Source organism: Lathamus discolor, chromosome 3, assembly GCF_037157495.1.
Source record: "Lathamus discolor isolate bLatDis1 chromosome 3, bLatDis1.hap1, whole genome shotgun sequence".
NCBI classification, from domain to species: Eukaryota; Metazoa; Chordata; class Aves; order Psittaciformes; family Psittacidae; genus Lathamus; species Lathamus discolor.
Genome location: NC_088886.1, coordinates 55,581,236 through 55,604,680, shown reverse-complemented (window position 1 = coordinate 55,604,680; position 23,445 = coordinate 55,581,236). Strand labels below are relative to the sequence as shown.

Here is a 23,445-nt window from a genome sequence, read left to right as displayed (position 1 = left end):
AATTAGGAACTCTACACCTCTATAGTCCAAAGCAAAGGTCAGCAAGGAACAACCAACCAGGTTATGTCACCAGCTATTAGTCTTCTCCAGTCCTCCTCTGAGGCAGCTGTCACTGTTAAAGCCACAATAGACTACAGGTCTGATTCTCATAGACAAGGTCCCCCTGCCAACTGTAGCACCATCTCACCAACCACCGCAGTACAAACTGTTTCTTCTTAGTAATTCAAGTCACTGAAAACCCACAGGATATGAACCTATAAATTACCACAACCAAACATGGCCAAAACATAGCGGCAAAGCACAGTTATTTCTCTGTAGACACAAGAGAAGGGATTTTCTAGTGTTTTCTTTACCCTCTAATGCACAAAACCAGAATGCCAGCAGCATGTTCCTTGGTAGAAGCCCGAAGACCACTTAAAAGTCTCCATTTTCAAGATGTCTTAGACTACATAACTTATTTCATTACTTCCCCCCTTCAAACAAAGTACAAAAGCAGCTTTAGTTTCCTCTATGATCCCTTCTGACTCTCAGAACTCCTGTGGGCAGACAAGAACACCAAGAGCTTGTATTGGGCATTAACTAAACATATTTATGATTTACAGTTAACATTACAAAACACATATAACACAAACGCGTCTTACAGATCAAGCCATCTTTCCACAGTTAGCAAATGATGCAACCTACTCGGTCACCACAGTCCAGATCAGACCAGTGACACAAGCAATACAATAGCATGTACTGAAGAACTACTGAAAACTCACTAAGCAAATAAAATCCATTTCATAAAAAATGCCACAGGAGTCTTTTGCTGCAATATATCATCCATATTTCAGACTCAACAGTCCAAACTATTTATCTTCTTCTACAACAAAGTATTTCACTTGTGTTGGAATGACTGCATGCAGGTGAAAACGTGGCATTCACACAAGAGCCACGAAGTACCACACTTAACACTGCTTCTTGATGCCGTTCTTAAGAGCTAATTCATAGCACCTATGATGTGTTTTCCTCTGTTCAAAGATCCAGTATCCCTACTTTATGCTTTGCCAGATTAGTGCTGTATTAAGCCAGACAGGCAGCCTGCGAGGTATAACTGAGCTGTTACTTTTATCCTTGCTGAGAGCTCCAAAGGAAATCCACTCACTGGTCCCATCTTTGGGCCACGAATGGCTTGATCACAAAATAACCACTCCCACCTATAAAGATGCTAAAATGCTTGATCATTTACTCCATTTTTATAACCTTTATTGCATTACATTGTGATGCCCTTGTTTTAAGACTTCCCTCTCCCTCTTTTTACAATTCTGCAGATGCCTTTCCATCAAAACTCTTGGGCAATACAAAGACATGGGTCACAAGACACATCCAGGAGCTGACTAGTTTATTTGAGCACATACATGTGTTTTTGGGTGAACACAAACAGTGACAAACACAGAAGAGCTCTGCTCTTCAAGTGACATCTCAGGAGCATACTCAAGTAGACACAGCCAGCACAGCTGAGCAGCTATCCCAGTGCTTGGAGATGATGAAAGGGAAGCAGCAGTGAAACAGCCCTCACAGTCATGCATGTACCTATACCTCTTCCTCTGTCCACTAGTATCCATCCAATGCAATTATCACACACAAACACAGAAGCTGTGAGTGTGCCTGTGTATGTAACCTTGGGAGGAAAAAAAAAGGGAAAGAAAAAGCAATGGAGATTGAAACATTTGTAACTCTCAATTTGAGAACAGAGAGAAGCTTTCTCCAAAAGGAGTGCCAAGAGGCAGTTCATAAAGAAAATTGGAGACTTTTGCTTGATAAAGAACACAGCTAGGCTTTCTTCCTCCCACATCTTCCATCTCCTTGCTCCACTCCATTCCTCTCCCCACTTCTGACGACATCAACCCTCAGATAAAGACCATTTATTTTCTCTGCAGATCAATTCAAGGAGAGAAACCACTCAAGTATGAACACTGAAAAGCTGAATGCTCAAAACCAGTTTGTTACTGATCCGTGTTTATTCTGTTTGCAGATCAGCTTGTATGCCTTGCAATCAGAGGCACAATGGCACATTTTAGCATGCAGGGTGCGTTCTCCCTTTATCACCACCTCCCTTTCGTACACACCCCCTCAGTGTTCCTTCAGCCGGCACTACGCTCCTTCTCACATTAAATATAGAAACAGATCTCTGAATCACCAGTTCCTGTTGTTGAAAGTAGCTAGAAACAGATGTTACAGCAAAAGAAGTTTCCTAGTAAACAATTATAGAAAGATCTGCCCACCATGTTAGACCCCATTGCTACAAAATGTATTTAAATCCTAGAGCCAGAGATTTTAATAGATTTATAGAGCTACTCTGATTCCCTGGGTGCCCAATACTTCCTAGAATCATATTAATTCTTACCAATAATGGTATCATGCAGCAGCAAGTTCCAGAGATTAACTGTCCACTATAAAAAGAACCCCCTCACAAAGTGATGCTTATAAACTCATTGCTTGTGAGCCCCCTAGTGCACTTAGTCCATTCCACTCTGCTTTTCCTTGACATTTCCTTAGATGCTCCTTCAAGAAGAGGAACAGAAAGATCTGAGCTTTGCAAGAGAAGTGCAGCACAAAGACTCCAAATCTGGTTATAGGCAAGAAAGATCAGTTCCAGAGAGAGGAGAACAGAGTTCAGACAAGCTAATCCACCCTGCAGCGAGGAATCGCTTCCTAGCATAAGCGGAGTGGAAATGCACCCATGTTTTCCAGTTTGAGAGCATGCATGGTTAAGCGACTCTCAGCAGCTACTTGTGGACTCCAATTTCTTCTGTTACTCTCAAAATACGTAAGAGAGGAGGTACATATCTCACATCAGAAGGCACCATCCATATATATGCCTCACATGTATGTATGTTTATACATACATGCAACATATACTTCCTATCAGAGAGGCCAGTTAGTGCTCAATCATTCAGCACCTGAGGAACACTTTGTTCTGCAGGTTTATGTAGTCCCATGTCTGAATTACTGAAGCCAGAGGGATGCCACAGACCACTCTACTCAATTATTCCTGTATTCAGCCCAGAGGATCACATAAAACTATAAGCCAAACCTTTGTTTGCCTAACGTAACACTTTCAAACCAGCTTTCAGCCCCGGGAACATTCTGTGTGGAATCCACCACTTTCCTTTGTCATTTATTTGTTCCAGCACTTATGTTCTCTCACTGTTACAAATGAATGTCTTATTTCCACTTGCCTGATTTCAGCTCCCAGCCATCAGTGCTGTGCTATACCTGCTGCTGTCAGCCTTATAGCCCCAGCATTCTCTCCCTCAGAAGGTGCTTCCCACCAATTATCAAGTCACACCATTTATCTATCAAGAAACAACAGATACAGCAACAGAATGAGATTTCAAGCTCTCCTTATGCTACCTGAACACCACCCTGCCTTCAGCTACCTCCTCCGACTCTTTTTTGAGCCTGTGTTTTCAACAGGCTGTTCAACACCCCACAATCATACACAATTCACCTTCTTTTGCCTATTGCCCCTCCTTACACACCCAGACTTACACACCTTTGCTGTCCTGTGGGAGAGGAGTCCAATTGATTCCTCAATGTACCCCCAAAACAGCCTTTTCCCTAATTCTGCCAGCTACATTGAAGTACAATGCCTGCAGGCACCATGATCTTGCACCAGCCTGGATGCAAATGCACTTTGGGTTGATACCAGCTCACCAGCATACTCAGATTTCCCTGCACAAGCTGCCTTGTCCTTGCTTACCATGCTGCTTAGCATGATATAGCCTGCCAACTCTATCAGCACAGATCCTGTCCTTGTCTCCAGGTACTTGATGAAAAGGTCCAATGGAATCCAGCCTCACCTCAATCCTTAAAACAGATTTCTTGAAGCATTCCCATTTGATAATGATTCACGATCAGTGACTAACTCTTAAATATCAGTTAGTCAGTTCTTAATGCATTTACTTTTGCAATACCACATAGCACTTAACATGTCAGTACATGAGGCCCAAAGGGGTATTGTCAAAGTCCTAACTGACTTGCCAACAAAGGGATCTATAGGCAGTATTTGGAAGGAGATAGATAGCAGCAGGGGTCTGCAAGGGTTGGACTGTCTCCCTGCCCCTGCACCAGATGCCGTTTGAAGACACAGCTTTACTACATCTCATGCAGGTCCTTTGCTCAAGTAAAAGTTACAGCATGTCACCATGTTTGCTATGACACATCTCCCTTGAAGTGATACAGACTGATATTAGTGTCTAATGCTTTATCAATTGAATATTGCATTAAGTTGTCTAGTGTTTTGATGAGGATTGTCAAGCTAGCTGGAATATGGTTAAATCAGTTATCCTTCCCCTGTCTACTCTGGCACAGTTAGCTTTAAGACCCTCAACACCAACAGTCACTAAAAACTGCCTGCAAGCCTGCAGACTTGTCAGCAAGCTCTTTAAAACAATCCAGTCATAATACTGCTGATTTACACAGGTCTAGCCCTAGAAGGTAATAAACCTTTATTCATTAAGATAGATTTAATTCTCTGTTGGAAGGGCATTCATGGTATCACATTCTGCACCTTCACAAACAGCGAACAGTATTAACAACTATTTCTACTTTTCTTGCATGTGCTACTTCATTATCTCCATCTAGTAACTGGAACTCTTTGTTTCCCAACATACTTCAGCTGTAGAGAATCAACTACATATTTTCTAACTTATGTCTTAACTTCATGTGTTCTAATTCTCAGGTATTCACTGTCCCCTTAATCACTGTCTTTTGCTTTGAAATGTCGACATGTCCTGAAGCCAAAGGGCTGTTAGTGTAGTTGTCTCTTTGAACCAGAATTTCTGCTTTTGGGCTATTTGGTGTCTTCAACATATCCATTTTCCACTCACATTTTTCTTCCTATGGTAACATTGAGCTCTTTGTGACAACAAACACACTCTTTTGAAGCATCAAGTATAATTATCTTTGGAGCTGTTCTGTTTGTCCATCCTGTACCTAACTAGGTCACAATCAATAGTCCCATGGCAACCAGCAACTTCCAGTTGTGTGATACCAAAGTCCACAGTATCTGTCTCAGCTGAAGAGCTGAAACAAGAGCTGACCTGCAATGGGCTGAATTTCCAAGCCTTCAAACAACCTACCAATGATGCCAACAGCATGTTCAGCACCTCAGAAGCAACAGAACAATGGGAAACAGACCCATATGCTTGCTGATTAGCCATTCTGGACATCTGCAACAAACATTTGAACAAAAATCTGTATTAATTTCTCCTATTCCTTAACTGTAAAAGTAAGGCATTTATCAAGTCACCAACTTGGTGAGTCAACCAGGCTGGACAATCAACACATTTAGGCTCCTCCTCATCAGCCTGATCCTCACCCGGGTAAATAGCTTCTGCAACTACCAGCCATCTACTGCTTGTTTGATGAACAAGGCAAAATAAACTGACCTGAGTCCTACCCCAGTGTGACACTACTACAGAAACCGCAGGGCTCCTCAGCAGTACGAAGCACGTGCACTCCAAGCATAGACACAACATTCCTTATCTGCCCAAGGTGGAAGCCCCTATGATCTACCTGGATTTGCACATGCAGTCGATTGAACCTTAGTACAGAATCAGTCTGAGACTAAGTCTTTCACAGGGCAATAAAACTTACATATTCAGCAAGAAAAACACATTTGGCTTGGTAATAGCCACAATAGTAGGAAAAACATCCAGAAGCTTCCAGCTTCACAACTTCAATAAGTATGCTATTTACACACTGTGATGTTCTAAGTATCCTAGAAGCATGGTGGTAGCAGTCTACTGATGCAATTCTGCAGTTCAACACACATTGACTTTCCCACCTAACCAGGACTCCTACATGGCTCCTGAAGCACATACCTGCATGCATTCATAAGAGTAGAAACTCCTTATACTAGGTCTAAATTCAGTAGCTGAAAAGGAAATAACCCAGATTCTTGCTGTACATTAAGCCACCGCGACTTATTTTGCACAACCAAAAATGACTAAGGGAAAATACATGCAGTGGTTCAGTCATTCTCCCTTATTTAAACAGCAAAATGGGAACTGAAGCAGTACATTAAGAAGCAAAATGCAGAGCCCTACCCATACCTTCTACAAATTCCCCCTAAATTAGGCAGCAAATATTCAAAACCACCAGTCTGCACAGACAGTTCAGCCTCAAGTGTACACTGCCTGTGCCGTACTGCTCTGTCCCCTCCTCTCAGGCTTGAGGTAAACATTAACCATGCAGGCTGCCAAAAGCCTCAGGTACTAAAACATTCTGCCTTTTTCTACCACCCAGATTTCACCCAAATTCTACCTTTCGTACACATACACCTAAAAAAGCTTTGTACGGGATGGGAAGAATCTCAGTTTGGGCTGAAAGTCCAAGATTTGCTGGGAGGGCTCATACTCTAACTTCTTTGATCCTTCCCCCCATCAGCTTAGACATATCTCACAAGAAATCACAGTTTTACCCACCTAAGTGCATTCCATCCACTACAAAAGATGTGAACTAGAAGTTTCTCAGTCATCACACAGTTAATGACAGCTTTAAGATGCCACAGCAGTATTTCAAAGGTCTACTGCAAAGACCAAAGTCAGTTCACATTCCTCTCGTAACTTCTGCTTAAGGTTTGAATATTAAATTCAGATGAAAGTACAGAGTGACTTTAAAATGCAAGTGCTATCCCTGACAAGTAATATGTCTGCAGCCACATAAACCCTCCCAAATCCTTAAGAACAGCTTTCCTATATAACATAATCCACTTTGAGGCTTTGTCTGCATAAGGCCCTTTGGATTGCTCTTTAAGAGACAAAACCCATACAAATTGAAGAATTGATTGATTAAACTGCTTGAGACCCTCTTCAGATACTCTTTGCCAAAACCACAGTGGCTCTCAATTACTCTGCCTCACAGACATCAGGCAATTGAAGCAATTTACTTTAAAGTCATACCTTCAGCTGACTCAAATAATTTCTCAATGGCATGTGAAGACAAGCCCTTAACTCCAGAACCACACACAGGATTTACTCAGGAGTAACTGTCCAAAATATCTCTCTCAGGAGACAGGCCCAGACAACACAACAAATCAGGATGCTGGTTCAGCACCAAACCATCCCAAGAAGAACGCAAGAAACCACACAATCATAAAAGCTTGAAAGCTGGTACATAAATTCAGGATTGTGTATTTGCCAGGCTTGTTTTAGTGAAGGATTTCCAACAGGCACCTCAGCATTAGGTTGAAAAGCCTCTTATTCTGACACAGTTTTCCAAGACCCCTCTCCATTCCCGCCCTCCCTGTCCCTACCATTTCTCCTCAAGCTCTTTCCCAAACCCCAGCCTGCTGACACGGGGCACAGTCTAACACAAAACGTGAAAGTCCCTTGTTGTAAGAGCTCAAGCATCACCTGAATACAACACAAAGCAGCCTGGAACAGGAATGGCAGGTTCAGATCCAGCAGAGAGATGCCTTTACTGTGGATAAGCTAGGCTCTCATTGTTTTTTCCTGGGGATACATTTTCGTATCAGAGCCACAGCCTGCTGCAGATACAAATCTTTGCTCATCCCACAGTTCTCTGTCACTGACAAAAAATAGCTCTGGAGGGAGAGGAGGAGGTTTTCAGCTGTTTTCTCCAGTCCTCTCTAGCTGTTTCCTCTGTCTTTGTCCTTCCAGCTTTTATACCTTACAGTTAGAGGTAGGTCATTTTCTCATGTGCATAGCTTGCTGTTGGAGTAGCTACTTTCTTATCCTGCAGAGCCACTAAATCCCTCAATCCCCAAATTTAACAGTAGCCACAATGCTCCTGCAGCACCCTTCAACAATATGATCACCAGGCTTTACATGGAAGAGCTGAAAGAAGCTGGCATCTTATTTCTTTACCAAAGGCATCCCAGCGAAGCAGCTGGAGCCAAACAGGAGTGGTCCGCATAGATGCTTCTACTAGGCACCACTGATACTCTAGGGTTCAGAATAACCACAGTAGAGGGACATTTTCCTAGACAGGATCAGAAATAGATGGCTTTAAGATGGCTGGAAAGCATGTAATTTACTATTCTCCGATTTTCTCATAAACAGTAACTTTATTCTTCTTGAAACATTGATTGACATTTGATCCTGCTATGAACAATTTAGAGGCCTCCCCCACAGAGCATCTAAGCTGCATCACATTAAAGCTGTTCCTTTCTCCTTGCCTCTAGCATATTCTTAACATGTAAACAACTCCGCTGTGCACACAAGCAAAGGCACAGCTAGCTAGTGAAAGCTGCAGCACTGAGGGCACTGTAGGAATCCATCCAATCCTAATAACCCATTATTTTCACAGGGCACTGTATTTATTAACTAGAAGACAACTGCTATTAATGCAAGTGTACGCATGCAAAATGACCCCATTAGAAAAGCTGGAAGAATACTGCAGAGCATTATTTTTCATGGATAGTCATGTTTCACAGGCTTTGTTACCCCCCCCCCCCCCCCCCATAGCCAAAATGTACAAGAGAAGTCAGTCTAATGATGGAAGGATTGTGACAAGACTAGGAAAAAGGCAAGTGTCAGAAAAGCCAAGCAGGCTTACTGACTGAAGAGCCCTCAGCTGATGTGACACCACATGACAAGTAATGTTCTTGTGGCCAAGCCTGAAAACCTAGAGGGATTATTTCCAGTTTAGCTTAAAAGAAAGGGAAAAACACCTCCAAACAATTTCACATCTCACCTATTCAGCAGTGAAGCCATTAGCAGCAGATATACACTCTTACAAAGTTTAATACAAAAGCATTGCCTAGCCATATACTTTGTGTATGCTAACTCTTGCTTTACATGCTCTGGACCAAGGATAGGAAGCTAGCCCAGCTCCTTGGGGCAAGTTTCAACAACCAGATCCACCCGCTCTGCCACAGAATTCCCTTACAGCATCAATGCTCACCCCACAAGTCTTCTTACAGGCAAGTCTGTGAGTAGGAAGAACTAAGTCCTGGAGGAAACTGGTCATCTCTGACCCCTATCTCACCCATCCAGGGCTTCTGCAGCAATCCCACAGGAAAAACAAATGTAACTGCAACTATTTCTGGTTAGGCCCTTCTCTACGTTAGGAGGTTTCCTTCCAATGGCAGGAATTCAGAACAGCAGTTCTGGAGCTGTGAACTGAACACAGCTGCACTGCCAGGACACAGTAAGGCCAGGGTGCCTTGGGACATTTCCCTCTGACCAGTACAGTTGCACAATTTTTTTCCTCTTATGCTAAACCAGAGCCCAGTGATTTCTTGCTGTCTTTCTGTCCACACCTACTCTACAAACTGGAGCAAATCAGTCATGTCTCAACACCCACCAGCTTCCTTTGGCTCACTTCACACATCCAAAAATGTCAAGACTACGAATTCCAGACCCTGCTTCTTCCTTCTACAACATGAAGGATCACCCTAGTCACACATACCCTTCTCCCCTCCCACTTCTTGTCAAATTCCACTGCCCATACTGCCACCAGTGCAAGTTTCATCTACTTGAAGCCATGAAATCATCCACTTCTTCCCAGCACCCCTCTATAGCTTGCCTGTTGTCCTCTCTCTACCACCCAGCAGGTGAACACCCAGTCCTGCACATGACATTTACCCAAGGAGGTCTGACTGCAGTAAGACAAGCATTCAGGGAGGTCTAGTTTAACAAACAACATTGCATATCCTTCCCTGCAGCGAGAGTTTCTTCATCATCTCCACACTGCCCGCTTTCAATCCTTTTAACACAAATTAAAGAGAAAAAGCATTCCCCTTCCATATTCTGTGCCAACAGGACTGTTTTATTACAAAGGTCAAGTAATCTCTTTTTACAAACCTAACTGGAGTCTAACTCCAATGCTATCCTTGCAAAGCAGTCCTGTACCCTCTCTTTTTGCACTCTAAAAGCCCTACTCATGGTAACTCTGCACCACATGGTAAATGTTAAAGAATTCATAGAGCAGGTTTAGTGCAACTAAATCTTAACTTCTGAGTAAAGCAAATTACAGATCACAGTTAAAGTAGGTCAAAGTGTATCACTATCTGCAAGCTGGGAAACTTAGAGAACTCTTCACAGGCTCAGGCCTTGAGAAGTGCAAGGTTCAGCTGCTGCACCCTCCACATCTAACAAAACAGTGTCACAAACACCAATGCCAGAAGGTTGTAGCTACAGCTCAGTGCCAAATAGCTGACAGCCATCTCCTTTTCAGAGGACCTGATCAGAACACTATAGCCGAGCCATAATTCAGGATTTAATGACTAAGATGACCATGGAGCTGAAAATGTGATGCATTCCGGGTTTAAATTATAAATGATAGTGACAACTCAAGTTAAAATTATACATTTTCATTCCCCCTTCATGCTTATGAATAAATAAGAATGAAAGGTTACAGTAGCTTTTTGCACGCTGTCAGCAAACAAATGCAGTGACATATACTCACAATGCACTAAACAGTCAAGATTCAGCACCAAAAAAATGCACAGGGCTGCACATAGCATGGTTTTAAATAGCAAAAAGACAAACCAGTTTAATACCTCTTCTAGGATCAGAGCCACAAGTCCTACCTTGTATCAAAGATCTGCCCCAGAGAGGAACACTCAGAGGATAGCTATTTACACATGAAAGGATTTCAAAAGGTTGCTGAAGCTTCCATGTCTTTCAGGAGCTGGTTTTGATTGATCTCCTGTCTTGGGCCTACTGCAGTTGAAAAACTCCTCAAACGGAGATCATTTATGCTAATTTAACTGAATTCAGAGGGCCAGTTTTGAGTCATCGCTTCAGAGCCATACTGCAGTTTGCAGCATTCTTCGTTTCCAACACTATCCTAGCTTAAAGGCAAAAAGGCACCATGGACATTGTGGTTCCTGTTGGACACCCAGCTCAAACACAGACCTGCAGAAATAAAAGGCCTTGACTGACAAACACCTATTGAGGAAAAACAAATGAACATGCATGCACAAGTACACAAACACTGGAAAACTGGAATACCTTTGCCCATGAAGCATCTAGTAAACCAGTACAACTCAAAAAGGTTATGAAGCAACTATAATTACCACTAACACCCACACCAAAATAATGTGAACATTTGGCTCTTTTCAAGTGCTGTAACCTCATCAAAACGCTTGAGCCAAATTTGACATTTATATCTCTATAAATAACGTGTAAGCAAAAGCAAAGAGAAGGGAAAAAAAAAGGCAACATTTGCAGTTCAGGGAAAGACATCAAAACAAACATGTCCATAGTACTCAAATGCTACGCTACATGTGGAAATCTGATGATCTTTTGAATGGCTGAAAGCTGGACACAGAGGAAAGGCCTTCTTGTTTTCAAATTAATTATTAATCAATCTTTTCAGCCATCAACCCCCTGCAATGACTCATCCACTTCCTTTACCAAAGTCTAAATTGTTATGAGAAGACTACAATTCCACTGGAACATCACCCTCCTGAGTACAATACTTAACCCTGCCAATGAGAAAGGATTTAGTAGGGGTTCATTTCTCTCTCCCACAAGAAGGTCATGTCTCACTGAGCCTGAAAGAAAAATCACAAGACCAACCCCACTTAAAGCAAAACAGTATTTAGAACTTTTACACCGAGAGAAACAACAGGTAAAGGCCACCCCAGCTACCCTTAGCAAAGCCAGTATTCTCCTAGGGACATACACACTGCAAGCAAAGGAGAGAATTCACATCAATCCTCAATAATCATGCCATTGAACAGTCAAATTCTGTTATACCGATACAGACAGCTCCTACGGTCTGTAAAGTACCCACAGTTCCTACTGTCTGTAAAGGAATTCAGTTTTATGGAAGTATGGCTCGCTTTGTAAACTTACAAAATTAAGAACTTGATCTTATACCCCACATCCCTGTAAACCTCTTCCAGAGTTAACAGCTCTATTAAAGCATCTAAGCTGCAAGACTGGAGCTTGGTTGGCAATACCCATGTACAGAGCTTGCTCTTTTCCTGCGCTAAAATTATATCAGAACATTACAACACATTTACATATCTCCCACACATGCAGCTTTCTGCCAGCAGTAACAAGAGGACGACATCAAGGCTTAGAACACGTACCAGACAGAGATAGAACAAGAGGGTGGAGTTTCCTGCAGGAACACCCAGGCTGAAGTCCAGCAGCTCCCAGGGAAGGCGCTGTCTTTCTACCAGCCCCATACCTTCCTATCAGGCTCCCACTTAACCAGTGGCATATGTGAAACTCCACCTAGGAAACCCAGGAAAAAGCTTCCTGTTGTTTCTCCCCTCTCCACAACCTCCTGGCTACTGTCACGAAAAGTGGGATCACTCCACCTTTTCCCATGAAAATGGTGCCCATTTTTGCCTATGTTCAGCCTTAGGCCTACAGTGGAATAGGAAGAACAGGGGAAAAAAAACAGTCTCTGCTGGGCTGTCTCCCATATGGTTTTCATGGGAATATTTCTAGTGGCAGCCCACGCTGCTGCCCTTGATTTTAATCACGCAGAAGCAACATGAAATTCACATGACTCTTGTCAGTTTTCCAGCCACACGAGTGCTGCAAAAGCATCAATTAAAACAACCAGACCTTCCGACTTTAACCTGGCAGAGCTATAAACAAATGCCAGGTAAGCCTCTCGGAAGAGTTTGATTTACACATTGGCTGCACAGTTATTTTCAGCAAAGCTTTTAGTCAGAAAATAAGAACGATGACAGTGCTGGATTTCTGGCACTTTACCTCCTCCTAAGCTGCCAGTTAGAAAAACATGAAGTAAAAATGGATCCAAGTCAAAGAAAGTAATTAAAAGTTACTCTCAATTGCAGGGAAATACCTGACCTGCCACAACTAAAACGTTACTAAGGTATGAGAGTAAGTTTAAATGATTCTGAAAGTCAGTTGTGGAATATGGTGTCATTACTCAAGGTGTGCTACATATTAGGAAGTTGAATGTTCAAGTTGTATAGAGCTGTGGCGTTCCCTCTGATACCTTCCAGCACGCCATTTTTCCCAGTCCTACCCTACCATGGCATTCCAATAGCAAAGCTCAGTTAAAATGCAAACAGAACAAGTCAGTTAATCTGAAACTCAGGAAAGTCTCAAATATTGTGTAGGAAAAGAACGGAAAACAAGCCCATACAAGTGAGACAGTAAACAAGACTAAATACAATACCTCAAATAACTACTTATTAATGCTCGTGTTACACAGCTGCATGGAAAGTGCCCTTGTGCCATAATTCAATGAAAACCCAACTACAAAAAAAAATGAAACTATCAAAAATGATGTTTGCTACTGTCAAATCAAGCCAAGCATGCACCATGCACATGGGAATAAGATACTACTCAAGGAAGCAGGCTTTCTGACACCAGCATACTTGGGATCTAAATGACCATGGATTAGGGAACGGAAAAATGCAGAACCGCATGAAAGGAAGGCAAACCCAGCTTACAAAATAGCAGTGAGTCAGCTCCTGAGGACTGGTCTGTGATTGCTCTGAAAACAAGATGCACATTCCTCATGTGCCCTCCGGTTGTTCAGAATGAAAACATGCCCATCTCCTAACTACACTTTTAATATGGGAGATGATAATCCAAAAGAAAGTGTCAAGAAACATCAGTTTAACCCATTCAAACTTCAGAAAACACTCTCAACCAGTGCTAACCCACACAACCTTTTAACCCTATCCACATCTATCTAATGTTTGCTGCAAGAATAAGCAAGAAACACATATCTCTGGCCTCTGATCACTCAGAAACAGCTTATCTTGGGGGTACCTCCAACACTAAAAGGTCATTGAGCTATTTTTAAGAGAATCTTTCTAAAATGCCATGACCCTTTAGCCTGCCTAGTTCCATCATCTGTCATCAGACTAACCAGAAAGCCAATAAGCTCCAAGGCTTTTTGTGACAAGCTGTGAAACTCAGCCATTTAATATTATAAGGAATACTAAGTAACTACACTCAGCATTTACCTGGGAGAACACAGCAGAACTCAAAAAATCAAAGATCACTGTCAGGTTTTCAGAACCCTTCTTCCCCTTAGCAAGCACCATAGGCTGCAAGCATTTCTCTCCTCGACCACAATATAGCTCACTTTGTTGTTGTTTAGAGACTATCTTTCTGGTCTTCTGCTCTTTTTTTGTTGTTTTCAGATGTTAGTGGTGAGTGGGGCTTTTCCTGCTATATTGACTATTTCTGAAAACAAAAAGATAAATAATACACATACTCAAAGAATTACTGCAGCACACATACAGTGAAAAGCAGGTCAAATAAGTCAGCTCTATCAATATCACTTTGCTGATGAGTACTAAAACAAAGTGCTGGCCACTGACTAGCATGCCAGCACACACTGACCAGAAGCACCATGTCCAGCCCCTCCCAAAAGAACAGAAACCTTGACCCTGGCTCATTTTAGGGAAAGGATCAGAAGTTCCTATTTTCAGGTGTTCTTGCACACTGAATCCCTCTGCCAGACACTGCAGTTTATCATTGTCAACACTTACATTACAGAAGTACCTAGAGGCCTCAAGTAGGTCAGGGCTTCAGTATGCAAGGTAGAGGATATATGCATAATACTTGACAGCCTTTGACTCATCATATTTTTCTATTTCAAGTGTTTGTCTTCCCACTGAAACAGCTATGTGAGCAACCCACACAAGCAAAAGAAACTCAATGACACTGCAGAAAAATCCCACCCGAGTTCTACCGGCGATGTGCTTGGATACAAGGAAAACAGAAGTAGCTCTACCTCATTAAAATATTACATGTAAAAATCTAGCTAAAGTCAAAGCAAAGCAAGATTGGGGCTTTTCAGTCTGGCCCAGCTCCAGCTATTATAACAAAGACAGATGTGACTGTTGAAATAAGCTTTAGTGAGTGGTTATGGATGAGCGCTCCACTTCTCATTTTCCCATCCCCTACAACCTAGACATACCCTTTTAGTGAAAGAGTATGTTTCTCAGTTGTTGCCTTCAGACTGAAGCCTGGTTGAGACAGAGCAGGAATGCAAAACCAAACCCATTTTACATGAGCTGTAGGGAGAGAGACTGCAGGCAGAGCGCTAAAAAGCATGTTTGCATACCTTAAATTAGCCACATTAAAGGTGGACAAGTGTGCCATAAATCTGAAATGATGTTTAGATGATGGAGTTCTTGGCAACCTGATCATTTTACCAAGCTGACAGCCAGTTAGCCCAGACTGTCTCAGTCTAAATACACATACCAAGACAGCACAATACAGGAGTGGACCAATACATTCCCATAACATTAACACATTCACCATGCTTTTTGCTCCACACTGCTGTCCCTTCTAATATGTCTCTGCTCCACGACCACCCACTTACGCTTTCCCAAACACTCATCCACACCCTGCAGAGCTTCTCTGCAACTTCCCATCCGTTCCCTCAGCTGGAAAAGGAAATATTGGCGTTGCTGTGGACCTTGACCAATCAACTTTTTTTTCCCCAGATCCTGCAGAACGTAAGAGTTAAGGGAACAGGAATGACACTGATGCCTTATTGATCAAATCAATTCTAATTACTCACAGAAAAGTTTTCCACAGTTTCCAATAATACACTGAACAAGAGCTACCTCATGAAATGCAAAGTCAGATAAGTGGAAAGTTTGGGAGTTTATTGCTCAGCAACAAAGGCCAGGATTTTACATATTCAGTCACCAGAGGAACAGGAATGTTATAATTGCAAGCAAACTCTAACACTTGAAATAATAAATACAACTAGAGAAATGTATTATTTATTGAAATTCAGAATTTTTCTAGGAGAGGCTCATAAAAAGCTGAGGACAGAGTAACACAATATTACAGCTAAACCACAGCAGCACTAAAATAATTGGGCAACAAAGAGCTATTTGTTCATTTTTTCCTTGCAAATCTCACTTACACACACACACACACACACATCTTGACTGTCTGAGGCATCAGGCAATAATGTCACCAATTTCTTAGGGTATGTTCTTTTCATACTGTGGTACAAATACTAGACAATGTTAGGCCCATCTACAGAAGGAAAACCAGGTCTTGGAATGGTGAACTTATCCCAGTCCAAGCCTAATCCCTTCTGCGGTTTCTCAGTTGCTGGAAGTGTTTCATCTCCCTGTGAAACCAAATCAGGTATGGTCAAGGATGGGCATACCTTACCCTTTACTGCTGAATCTCACTATGCTGATCCGGTGCTCTGGCATTCACAGCCAGGCTCTAAGAGAACACACACACTGTGATGGTGCTACATTATTCAAGAGGGCATCACCTACTGAAGACAATGTACAAAGCTTGAGGGAGTGACCATACACCGAGAATCTATTCCCATCTATCCAAAACATATTTTCTGAGATTTCAGTCAAGAACTGAGCACAGGTAAATACTTCAAAACAACATCATATTGTGTCAAAACACATAGCTAAGATTACCACAGCCTACAGAATTTGGTACACATCCAGTAGGAAACAGGTCTATACACATGGAAACGTGCCCATTACTCCACTGACGGTTCAAAGAGAGCACTGAATTTTGACTGGGGTCAGGCTTGCAGGAGGACAAGCTGCCTGGAAGCAATGATGCTCATGGGCATGTGGCTGTGGCAATTGGCTTCTGACATAAGTCTCCTGTCCAGGCAAAGAAATATGGGAGCAAAAACAGTGGAGAAATGTAACACCAAAGTAGGGCTATTTTCCAGCTTCTGTATCTAAAGTTAACACTGAAAATTCTGCTGGGAGGACAGGAAGGAAGAGAAGACAAGCTGACATTAAAACTGTAACACTAGAGCGAGGCACACAGAAGTCTTTTTCGTTGCAAAGGAGTAGTCAAAATGCCATCTATGCCTACATCTAAGCAAAAACCTATTTCTGCCTTGAGGCAGCCTTAGCAATAACACTGTTGCAAGCAAAAAAAACTGGTTTATTGGTTTTGGGAGGATTGAAATGAATTCTAATTTATTGTCAATTAATAAACTTCTAATTACTGTGCCTGGCATTGGAATGCACAGGGGTGAGCCAGACCTTGCTCTCCAACCCCACCACCATACCTGGCGTCCCATTGCTGCTTATTATGTGCACATAGTAAGCAAATAGCTTATACAGACAAATTGTTCTTAAAACAAACCAAAAGCACATCAGTGAAGCATGATCTAAAATAAACCAGCTCTGTTTGAGGATATCACTATTTCCCCTGGCGCTTCAGGGTTCTGCAGCTGCAGAAATTCCTCTAAACAAATCAAAAGAGCTTAAAGCTTATGCTCCCACGAAAAAGGTTTCCAGGCAAATATTATATACATACATACATATATATATACACACACACATACACACTCCATCACAGTAGCCAGGCCAAAACACTTGCCTGGGAAAGCCCCTATCCACACTTTAACATTTTGCTGATATAGCTGCATCAGCCACGATCACTGTTTTTTCTTGCTTCCAAACCACACCAGCAGAAACCTCACTGCAGAAGCCCTTTGAGTGGCTGCTAAATCTTTGTGCCTGCATAAAATGCTTCTTTCTTAGGACCCAGTTTAAGCAGCACCAGCAGAAAAATTCCAGCTGTAGTTGTAGCAGCACCCCAGGAGGAAGTGGTGAGACTGGGTAACTGGGCATACAGGAGGGGTGAAGGCAAAGCAGAGCATTACATCAGTCTAGCTTACGTCTACAGCAAAAAGGAGGAAGTAGTAACTGCCACCACACCAGATTTGTGCCAGCAGAAACTAAACTGCAAAGTCACAATCCTGTTACAAGAAGTTACAGCAGTAGAATTCAGTGGTAGGACTGACCAGCTTTAGTTGGACGCATGTGGCATAGCATCTTCTGTTTGAGTTTTTACACATTGTTTTGTATGATGTATCTTAAGAAACAGACTGCCTGAAAACATTATGTGCTAGCAATGCCATTTATGTCAATTAGATACTAATCCTATTCCCCCCACAAGAGATGACTGTCAGACAGGTTAACTGTTTCACTACTGATAAGATAGGTTTTAGCAAGGAAATGGTGATACCTATCTTTCAAATATAAAACATCTGTAAAAGCCTCTGAGTAAAACCACTCATGTATTTCCCCATCTAGAAGTAAACAACCCGTCCACTCTTCTTGACGAGTCTGCATTATAAGGATGCTCATCCTGACTACATGAAAAGTATACAAGAATAGCAAAATGTGGGTTAGAAAACAACAAAAAAAATTAAGAAGGAGTCAGTACAGTTATAAAGACTGCCCAGTCTGTGCTTCTACTCAAATATGAATCTTCTCTGTCCCATCCAACAAAGCAAAACAGATCTGGCTGCAGGTTATCTAGCCTGCCACATCACATCAATGCAGAAACCAGTAAGGTCTGGCTGCAGAATTTAGGTCAGCTTGTCTGTGGAGTCCATAAGGCCTTGCACACAGCCATGAATTTCCTAGTAATGCTTCAATAATCCCTCTTCATCCTACTGTGCTGTATTTTACTAGTAGCTGCTAGCTTTCCTTTAATTCCCCAGCAAACACTCTCCACAGGAGGGATGTTTGCAGGTGAATGAGCCAGTATCTCTTCCCTAGGAAGCAGGAAGCTAGTTGTTCAATCAAATAAATGCCAATTCTTATTTCTAAAGACAAAGAAGTGAAGGGTTCTCAATCCAAGCTAGAAAAAGACTTCCCTTTTATAGCCACACAAGGAAAGATTGAATCAGAGCTGGAAATTACCCCCAGAACGTAAGGAATATTTTTTGAACGTATCATGTGCACAAACCCCCACTCTTTCCACCTGGGTCAGTAAATAAAAAATAACAAAAATGTGACTAATAAATTCAGACAGATGCTGGTACTTCTGGAGAGAAAGCACCACTTGAGGTGAAAGATACTGTGCCTCTTCAAAGAATGCTTCCCTCTAGAAATGAATTGTGGGCCACTACCAACCCAAGTGTTGTATGAGCACTCAGCGTAAGCAGTAGCCCTGTTATCATTAATGTATCAAGGTGCATAAAAGTCTTCTCAAGACATGGCCCTTGGAGCAGGAGTGCCACATAACCTGGAAAGTATAGTTACGTAAGGAAAAAAACCCCAATAATTTGAGTACAATAAAGCAAAAACCTTGAAGTTGTCTCAGTGTCTTCATACAACCAGATGAACTAAGTCTCCTTAAGTATGACAACCTGGAAGATGTGAATGCAAGAATAAATACCTGTTTCTGGGAACAGCTTATGGAAATCTCAGCAAATAAAAACACAACTACCAAGCTGACAGCTGGTTTTGTCTTAAAACCCATTAGTCTGTTACTTCGCTGTGCTCATACGGTTGCGACATAACAACGTGCTCCTCAAAAGCTGGCACTTTTATCTCCCTGCTAAAAAAAAAAAAACAAAGCTGAGGAAGAACTCTTTCCTCAAGACATCAGATTGCTCTTTGACATTGAAACATTTGTTAAGAGTATTCCTAATCCATTCTTTGCAACTCATGTGGAGCCTGGATACAGGCACTAGCAAACACAGACTGAGCTGTACTGCATATTACATGTGTAAATCAAATACCCTAGAAAACACAGAACTGCATTTATGTTTACCTCAGATATGTCACGTAACTCAACCATACAGTATGCAGCCATACCAGGCCACAGATGATGCAGTTGTCATTACTGGCCCACCATCCTATCACACATGCTTAGCAAGACTTTGTGAGGAACAGAACCCCATTTTTGTAACTAATTCACAGCTTCCCATCAACTCTGCATCAGACAATCCCCACTCCTGGCTCAGTACCTGATCAGGCTGTGCTTCTCCTCCTTCCTCCTCTGGCTTCAGCTGGGCTGAGCACTGGCTCCAGGTGGCTCTGGAACACCAAGCCAGGCGCTGATGGTCACTTTCTCATTTTGACAAGCACCACGCACTCTTCCTGTATAAAAACAAACTGCTGTGAGTCAAAGCAGCCAAATAAAATGTTGACGCTAGCAGGGTGTGAGAGAAATGTCACTCTGCGACACAGAAGCAGAATGTCAGTCCTCTTTTCGCAACTGATCTCCGAGGAGGGCTGAGCACACCCTGATTTTAGTAGTTTCAGAAACACTCTAAATGAGCTGCCCTGTTCTTGAAGAGCAGAGATTCCTCAAACTACCAGTTTGCCATTTCCCACATATTTTCTTAAATATACTGGCTCATCCAAACTTAACCAAGGGTGCTGCTATTTCTATGCTACTGCTCCCCTGTTATCACCATGAAAGCTAGATCAGATCCCAATGACGTGGTAGCTGCACATTCTGCGTGCTCCACATAACCACTTTGACGACGCTTGAATTGCTGCATTACAGCAGTACGCCAGACAAGCAGCCCACTTTGACTCACTGAGCTGCCTGGAAAACCTCTGGAACACACCTCCACCCCCAGGATGGACAAAATGGGGAAAGAACTGGGATTCCTCCCCCTCCTCCTTTAGCCCAACACTTCCACCAGCCAAGACCACAGCGTGGCTGCCTTCACCTCCAGTGACTCAGAGGCTCCAGGGCAGAGCAGAGCTCGCAGATGCAAAGCAACCACTCAGCAAAAGGATCAGCCAGACTCCAGCAGGTAATTCACAAGTATTTATTTTAGTTTGCTGCTTATTAAGTATGCCTCCTTACAGATCAAGTATTCCACAGTAATTGCCTCCAATCAACAAACACCCAGAGAGCCGCTATGTAGACCAGTGCTGCTTCATAGCTGAAACAAGTCCCCTAGCAACACGCATGACTCCACAGGACTCCTGTGTGCACAGCAGGCTGGCAAGCACTGCCTTGCTGCCCTTCCTGTGCCTCTCCTGCCCTGGCTGTGCCCCAAGCCATTCCTAGCACCACCAACCACTACACCCTAATGACACGCTGCTAAGCGTGGGGATGCTCCACAGCCAAAGCTCAAAGCAGGGACAACGGGCTGCATCCCCTGCTTTAGCACCAGCACACTGCCTCCACACCAGCAGTGAGCTGCTCTGCTACAAGGGTCTGTGCTCAGTGCCAAGCACCCACCTGAGCTGCTCCCAAAGCATTGCATAACAAAAGGCAAATGGACCCCCCCCCAGCACATACAGACCATTTCTTCCTAATTTATTTCCCAAGGCTTTTTCAGGGCTGGCCCCTGCTGGCATTCAGAAGCCCACAGAAGCAAGCCCTGTGTCATGCTTTCCACTGAGAACACTTTAAAGGTCAGCAGGAACCTGCTGTGCCCGGTTTCTTATCCTGGGTGTCTACTGCTAAAAGGAAGATAAGGAAGACACTGACAAATACACAGATAAAACACGCATCTTAGAGAATTTCCACCTTTAAAGGGGTTGGGGTGGTCAAGTATTCAAGAGAACTAAACCCCTTTTTTGCAGCATGTATCACCAGAACTGTAGTTTTCAGAGTCTGTTGTCTTTTAAACACACAAGGAGGGGGGTGGAAATGTTCTGCCTAGATACTTCACATAGGTCTATTGCACACACGTTTCAAACAGACCTTTGGATGTTCCAGACCCTGACAGAAAACACTCTCAATAGCCACAGGGCCATTCACCTTGGGTGATTCTGTAATCATTACCCACGAGGTCAGAGACCCAGGTAAGAAGGGCTTAAGCAGAGGTCACCATGCCCTCCAACCCCCCCAAAGGCAACAAGCAGGAAGGCAAAGGCAGCTCCCACCTCCAGAGGAGGAGGACTGTGCTTTTTGAAATGCATCAGCATTTAAGGAAGGGCATCTGGAGAGGCCAAACAGCACCACCACCACGCTTGGTAAGGCATGAGAGAACAGGAGAACCTGTTTCCAAGAGTTGTATCACAGTCTGAAGGACTGATGAGGTTCATCACCACCCCCCTCCCCTTCCCAGAACAGACTGAGCACATGAGTTGGCTCATACCTGGAGAAGAGATGGAGGGAAACAAACTTGCAAGATACTGGTTAAAAACAACCCAAACCAACCCACAAACAAACAAAAAATACCCCTACCTAAAGCAGAGATTCTCCTATAAAACATAATAGTGCATAAGTAGGTGCTTGGGCAGAGCGAAGACCAGTGAAGGAGTCCTTCCCACAGTTCTTGCTACTGAAACACTCCTGGATTATGTTCCCAATCCCATTTGGATTCTCTTTATGCTTCATCCTTCAACTCTCCCTCCCATTTCTGAAGTGACTACCTCAATTTATTAAAACAAAGCAACATCCCCAGAAACATGTGCTCTGACACAAGAATACACATGCACTGTTACAGAGCCTGTATGGGGCACAGTGGGTACAAAAGAGATTAAACAAGGAGCACATGTACCACTTCTCTTATAACCTTGTCCCTCCTGACACTCATTCCCTTTCATCCTCTATTTTTGAGGCCCCTTCAGCATAGGGAAAGATTTACACCCCATTTACACAGGGGTGTTGGCATCACTAAGCGCCAATTTTATGTGAATCACAGCCAGGCACTTGGCACATAACACGTGCAACCTCCAAATGCCACGTCCTATATGCTGTAGCCTACATGTGGTCACCTTCATTTGTACAGTTACTTGACCAAACATCGTTTCCATTACGGAAAACAGTATTTCTGTCGTGCTTAACTGAGGCTGCATTTAACATGGAAACAATCATTGGTCACAGAGTGAAAAAAATAATATGATGCACTGACAGAGCAAATTGCTATAAAGAACAGACGAGGGAAATCACAGTATTTTAGGGAAGCAGTGGAGATCTTGGAAAAAAACTTCACCTAATAAAATAAGTGAGGCAGTTCCAGTCATCAGAGGTTTAACACAACTCAGTTCTACATGTATCTCCAAGTACCCAGCCAACGGGAGACTTTTGACAATCACTTAGGTTAAATGCCATCTTTCTCCCTTTTTGCTGCATAACAACAACAAACCACCACACAGGAAAAATGTCATGCCATCAAGAAAAACCCCAAACCAGCCCAGAAACCTACTGCAGAAGCATTGTCAGAAGTAGCAATGTAACATAACCATATAAACACCAGATTTTGCTGCTGAGTGAGGTTTCACAATCAGCTTAAACTGATTTGTGGCCACCCTGCTGCTTAACACTCCCACTCTGTCCCCTGGTGTGTGCCTGGGAGAAGCCTCCTGCCTGACAAAGGCACAGGCGGGTGGGCAGGGAGGCAGGACTTCCCCTTTCATCAGCAGGGTGAGCTCAAATCTGCTCCAGCTGGTCTTAAAACCACAGTCCCTTTGGAAAGCACCTTAGGCATTGCTCCTACTCCATGGGAGCACACAGGATCCCACTGGTGCTCCCTGCAGAGCTCATTGTCCATGCTAAAGCCTCTCTGCAGCTTTTCACATGCCACCCAACAAGCCCTTTATTTCAGCAGCTCCCTGTAATTCTTTCCTTCCCTTTGTGGCCACCTTCTCTTCTCTCCATGAGCTATGTGCAAGCTTCTCCCCACTTCCTCTCTTCTGTTGCAGACAGCAAGAATCTAACCAAGACATTAACAACTTGAACCTTGATGGGCAAGCAGGCACAATTTCCCAGTGCTATAGGTAACCTGTTGTTTGATCCACAAGCAGTA

At 43.0% G+C, this 23,445-nt stretch overlaps 1 protein-coding gene across 5 annotated transcripts in view; it reads right to left on the bottom strand.

The window, feature by feature from the left end:
• LRRC8D (leucine rich repeat containing 8 VRAC subunit D) overlaps positions 1 to 23,445 on the bottom strand; it is a 47,771-nt gene that overhangs the window by 16,561 nt on the left and 7,765 nt on the right. For 3 of the 5 annotated variants that reach the window (XM_065675339.1, XM_065675337.1, XM_065675338.1), the window contains one exon: positions 19,693 to 19,825. The exons of 1 other annotated variant lie outside the window; for it this stretch is intronic. The gene's annotated coding sequence lies outside the window, so the exon portion shown is untranslated. Of the gene's footprint in view, positions 1 to 19,118; positions 19,281 to 19,692; positions 19,826 to 23,445 lie in introns of all 5 variants that reach the window. One more of the 5 variants, XM_065675340.1, reaches the window with a different exon arrangement.